Source organism: Pteropus vampyrus, unplaced genomic scaffold (genome assembly GCF_000151845.1).
Source record: "Pteropus vampyrus isolate Shadow unplaced genomic scaffold, Pvam_2.0 Scaffold88, whole genome shotgun sequence".
In the NCBI taxonomy this organism is placed as follows: domain Eukaryota; kingdom Metazoa; phylum Chordata; class Mammalia; order Chiroptera; family Pteropodidae; genus Pteropus; species Pteropus vampyrus.
The window spans coordinates 4,702,070-4,708,324 of record NW_011888869.1 but is presented as its reverse complement, the minus strand read 5'-3'; the positions used below and the strand labels follow the sequence as shown (position 1 = coordinate 4,708,324).

The 6,255-nt window shown below is 34.2% G+C and overlaps 1 pseudogene; it reads left to right on the top strand.

Annotated features, from left to right (window-relative positions):
* Nucleotides 1-3,926: 3,926 nt before the first annotated feature.
* Nucleotides 3,927-6,255, top strand: part of LOC105294510 — an 18,989-nt pseudogene continuing 16,660 nt past the window's right edge.

The window sequence follows — 6,255 nt, the reverse complement described above, 5'->3', positions numbered from 1 at the left end:
GTCTGGGTTTGAGTTAAGAAGGTACTAAGGTACCAACTTTAGTAACTCCAGTCTCTTTCCTTTATTCCTCCAGCCCCGAGGGTGATAGCTGCTTCCAGCGGTTGCCACCTCTGTGATATCTTAGAGTTCTCTTCTTACCTTTTCTTATCTTTTCAATTATTAGTTAACTGAATGTACACTTAGTTACCTTGTTATTATCTCGTGTTGAACAACTACTATTTCCATTTTTTACTTTTAAACACTATTGCCATGAAGGTTGTAAATAAAGCTTTTTTCCTTCAGTATTTAGCATTATTTCTTGAAGATAGATTTCCAGAAATTGCTATTTTAAAGAATATGGTTGTTTTAATACTATATATATTTATACATGGTCATATATGGCTAAAAATGTATATGTATATGTATATGTATGTGTGTGCCTGTTTGTGTGTGTATCTTTCCAGAGGAATTTGCCACTTATTTTTCTCCAAGTAATGATAGGAAATGTTTGTATCATTTTTCCTAACCAGTTCTTTATAAAATTTTATATTAAATTCTATCTTGTTTTTGTTTAACTTGCACTATATTATTAAAATGGTCTGGCACATTTTCATATGTTTATTACATAAATTTTGAAATTGTCAGATTAATGTTATTTTCAATAATACACTCTTCTAAATGTTTGATGTCAATAATCTAACGCATTTTATGTTTTAAGTCATGCTCATGATAGAAACAAATAAGACTCTGGAAATGATTTGATTCCTTCTCGCTCTCAGAATTCCAAAAAACAATGGTTATAATAGTTCTTTAATGGTCCCAAGATACTTTCAGAAAGTGATCCCTATAGAGAAATAATATAGATTTTTAATAAATAGTTTATTAAATGAGAAATTACAGCTATTTATTTTCTCCAAAAATAATTAATATAAGCTTTTTACTAGATAAAACTGCAAACTCCTTAACAGAGAAAATTGCACTTAACCAAACTCTACTCTTTCCCAGACTTCTTAGGATATGACCATGCACCTAATGACTACTAATTTTACATTTTCTAGTTTTAGTTCATTTTTTTTACTGCCATCATATAGTCTTTTAAACCAGGGTAGATGATTTTCCATTTTCAACTGTCACCTTCACTTACTAAACTCAATTTGTTTTCTCTGATTACTTCTTAATCAGAAGATTCATTTAATAGAGGATCCTTTTTAATCCATTAGTGAGGCATGTTTTACATGTGGCGTGAAAGTTTGAAAGATTGAATAGATACAGCCCTTAACAGTAGAAAAATCCCATGCTTCTTTATAGATGAGTGACAAAAACAGCAGTATGTGCCCCAATCCATTCTCACTTTCTTCTTTAGCAACATTTCTCTGGTTTTATTCCTGCAGTGATGAGCCAGCCAAGAGTCTACCTTTCCCAGGACCTCTGGCAACTAGAATGACCTGTGAGATGGAGGTGGAAATTATTGGGTGGGACTTCTGGAAAAACATTTTGGCCTTTCTTTCTCTTTCTCCTGTATCCTAACAGACATGGTGATATGATGGCTGGAACTACAGAAACCACCCTGTGCCCTTGAAAATGGAACAAATGTGCTGAGTACGGCAGAGAAAAAAGAGCATAGTTTCCTGACTATCATACTTTCCTCGTCTATGTTGAGCTTCCAAGCTTTAGAATCCCTTGAATTCAAACATGAGCCAGAGCTATATGTCTCTTGTTTAGATTATCATCGCTAGTAGCCAAATATAATTTTTAACATTCCTTCAGTGATGAAAGAGTGATATCACATGTGAACTCTTAAATTAGATTTATCATTATTCCTCCTCCTACTGTAATTGGTTTACAATAATAAATTTGAATACATTTATTTTATTATACAAATATCTGACAGTTTATTAAAAAATAATTCTTAGTCTAAGGTTTTTGGATTTTTAGATTTCACCTTAACATCTTTGCATAACATCTGCAAAAGCAATCACAAAGCATTTGTGAAAGGGGGATAAGAGGATTACCTACTTTGGAAGATAATATGTATGTAAGCACTTAAATATTAAAGGAACATATAAATATCGCTGTTATCCAGCCATGTTTAAGTCATGATAGCAAAAATTAATTACATTAACAATAAACCAATGAAAATAATTTTGAGATAAAAAGGGAGGATATTATTATACTCATATATTTCACAGCACAGTATTTCAAACAAATTCCCTTATATTTTTTATCATCCTACCATTAGATGTGGAGGATTTATTTTTTCATCAGAGGTGAAAGTATTTTGTAGATTATCAGTACTGGCTCATATTAAGAAAAGTCTGTATGAAAATACAGCTTATGCAGTCTCATGGAGTTGCATGCTGTGCTGTGAAAACAGCAGGGACATTTTATAGAAAGTAACTTCGCTCATATTTTCCAATATAAAAAAAAGAAAAGGTTTTGTTTCACTAATGTCCACCTATACTCCAGCTGTTTGCGCATATTTCTGTGTGATTTGCATTTTCCTTGGAGATTAAGATGGTCTCATAAAGAAATCACCCTTTCCAAAATAGGCGATTTGCTTTTCAATCCATTACATAACATATGCTCCAAAGGAAGTAAGGGAGAGAAGCATGAGCCAGAGGAAAAGACAGCCCTGCAAAATCTATACCCAAGATCTGCAGGGGGAAAGCTGAAGGTAGGAAATGATCATGCATGCATTTATGTTTAGACATATTTGAAGCAGGACTGCAATTTATATTGTTTTGAGAATTATCACAACCTCTCTTTTCAATTTAGCTCGAACCGTTAAACACACACACTCACGAGAGCTATGATATGAGCTTAGCTCATTGCATAGAACACCAAATTTAACATAATTGATAAATCTGAGCATTAATTATTTGCATTAAATATAAAGACTCATATTATATTTAATAAGTTTCATTGATGTGTTAATAGAGTTGCATCATTTACTTCTTTCTGTGTCCAACTTTTAAATATCAACCTATTTCAGTACCTAATCTGTCAAAAACCTTTTGTGGGACATGAAGTGAGTAAAACCTAACTTCCAGGCCATTGCAGTCCACTAAGAGAAGGAACACATATCCAATCACCAGCCTGGCATAAGCAAAGCTAAAAGGATGTGGTGCTGAATTGTTGCCCAGACTCTTGTTGCATCTGATCCTCCCAACAAACTATATCAACCTGTTCATTTCTAAAAGTATGCAGCTTTTTCAGAGAGCACAGAAATAGGATATGGACAGTGCAAAAGAGGACATGTTATCGTATCTTAGAAATAAAAGCTGATAGAAATTTTGTTAAACAATTATCCTCTTTAGACTTTTAAGTAATTATAACTAATAGAAAATTTGCATTCATATTTTGTGACTTAGAGGAGTCTTGATTTTAATGTGAGGACTTATCTTAGGTGAGATTTTATGATGTCTCATTCACAAGGAATTTGCCAAAGAAATAAATATTCAATTTATTATAAACATTTTTGAAATAAAAATCTAGAACTTGACATAGATACTAGTCCATAGGCAACCTTTCAAGACCATAACTTTTGTGTTATGTATATCTTACATATCTTCCCCTCCTGTTTCTACATAACTAAGACCGTATTAAGAATAGTCCATTTGGTTTTTACGATGTGAAAAGCCAAATTAAGTAGTAAGATACTTCACAAAGATTTATAATAAAGATAATTAGAACCTCAAGTCAAGTGAAATAACTTGATAAATTTGCTGTATGTAGAAATCTTCATTATCTAAATGATTAACGGAACTCTGAATGAGTAAAGTTTACCTGTCAATTTTAGTCATAGGGCCATAGTTGGGAAAAAAGGCAATGATATAATTATAAATAATAGAGGACTCATTCTCTAGCTGCTTATAAGATAGTCTAATATGTAATTAATTTTTGAAAATAAAAATAGCAGTATTCAAAATGGATTGACAGAGGTAAGAATGGATGAAGAGATAACAGTTAGATTATTGGATGTTACCAGGTGAGAGTTGACTAGGACTAGAATTATATCAGTGGATATCCATTAATTCAAAAAATATTTATTGAATATCACATATGTTCTAGGCACTGTTCTTTCACTGGAGATTCAGCCATGAGAAAACAAACAAAAGTCTCTGCCTTTTGGAACTAAAATTCTACTGGAGAAAATATACAAGATAAATATGAAAAATATATAGTGTTTTACAGAATGATAAATACATAGATAAAAAAAAATTAAAGAGGAGAAATTTGAAATGCCATTGTGATTTGAAATTTTAAGTGGAACATCCAGAGAAGACCTCCATGAGAAAGTAACTTCTGAGTAGATGGAAATAAAGGACTTAGCCATGACAGTCTCAGGGAGAGCATTTAAGGCTGAGTGAGCAGTAAGTGTGAAGGCTGTGAAATAAGAACATGCCTAGTGTGATCAAGAATAAGCAGTGAGTCTGTATGGTAAGAGCAGAAGGAGTAGGGGGAGAGGAGCAAGAGATGTGAGAGGTAACAGGGTAGTAGGCTGTGCAGAATCTACAGATCATTGTAGGACTTTAGCATTTACTCTGGCTGAGACAGGAAGCCTGAGTCAGCTATTTATCTATTTCCTCTTGATTCTAAATGCATCCTTTAATACTCTTCTGTATGATGCTGGCTGGGACTCTGTAAATTACATGTTTCAGTTAGTTAAATGGCTTCCTGTCAGATTTGGCAATAGAAGGCAATAGAAGAAGATTGGACAGCAAGGGGAGGAGAGAAGAGACACACCCTTCTGTTTTTCCTGTTTCTCTTTGTATTGGTCAGCAGTGGATGATAGCTTCAACCTCCACTTTCTTTGAGCACTTCCAGGACCAGCCCTGTGGCACTTCCTCAAAGGTTCCAGAAGGAGCAATTTGGGATCCCCTTCTTCGAGGTCTGAGAACCAATGCTTGGAGCTCTTCCTTTAACCTTCTAGGTCCTGGTCATCTTCTCACCTACTCCCAGTCTCTAAGACCTACGGACAGGCGTTCCCTTCTGAGTTATGAATTTCTTGGTTACTGTAATGATCCCTTTTTGTTCCTTCACTTTCAAACACCCATGTTACCAATTCTCTGTTTAAATTGAACCTCTGTCCAAAATGCTTAATGTGGTTTCTGTTTTCTTGATGATTACAGTGTCAGGTACCAACAGTGATCCGATCCCAGAAAACCTTCAAAGGTGGGATTATGGAATTATTTTAGATATGTCCTTGACCTTGAATTTAATTAATACTAAGTTCTTTGTCAATAGAAAATGGGATACCGATATTGCCATGGCATGCACTATTTAATTAAATTACCACCTGCAGTTGCTTGAGATAAAGTGCTTGTTGAGGAAAAAAATACGTTTGGGGACAAAATGCTGCAGTTAACTGATATGGTGGTAATGATAATGGGGTGACTGTGGGGTGGAATGGCTATATCTGACTACACTGGGAACCATACAAAAGGAAAATTATGTGCTCAGGAGTTGGACCGTCCCAAAGCTTTTCTCATGATCCTAAAAGAATCTCATTTTTTAAAAAATTTTTTTGTATAAATGTATTCACTTTAATTTTTATATTGCAGGGCAGATATGGTTGAAAATTAAACTCAGCATTTATGTATTAGTGTTAGATATGGAATTGCAACAGAAGGTGTAAATTCCTGAAGTGTTTTTAGTCAGTGTAATAGGAAAACTCTAGGTCTGACGGACAAAAATCTGGCTTGAGTATTCACAGTTTCTCACCCACTTCCCAAATCTAAGCTAATTCATTGACCTGGAATTTTTTCATTGAGAAGCTAGATACCTTTGAGAAAGGACTCTGAAATATTGCCACTATTATATACACTAAAACTTTTCTAAGCCTTCTCAAAACATGCTTGCACACATTTAATAGGTGACTGTGCACTAGACCTAAGTTGATGCTGATCCCAGAAACTCAAAAATCATTTTGGACGTCTGGTAAAAATGGGTGCCTATGCAGTTGGGGGGAGGGGGTAGGGAATCCATCTCACAGTGTGCATATTGAAGAGGAAAATGCAGTGGGGAAAAAAAAGAACTATGTATTTTTTTTCGTTGCTTATGTAGCATATTGCAAATTAGCAAATTTTACAGCTCCTCCTTTCAAGAGGTAGAATCTCTTCTTCCACGTCTTTAAACAGGCTGCCCTTGTGACTTGCTTTAGCCAATAGAATATAACAGAAATGATTGTGTGAATCCTAAGCCTGGGCCTTAAGAGACTTTGAATCCTTCTGCTCTCTCTCTCTCTTTTTTTTTTTTTTTTTTTTTTTTTTTTTT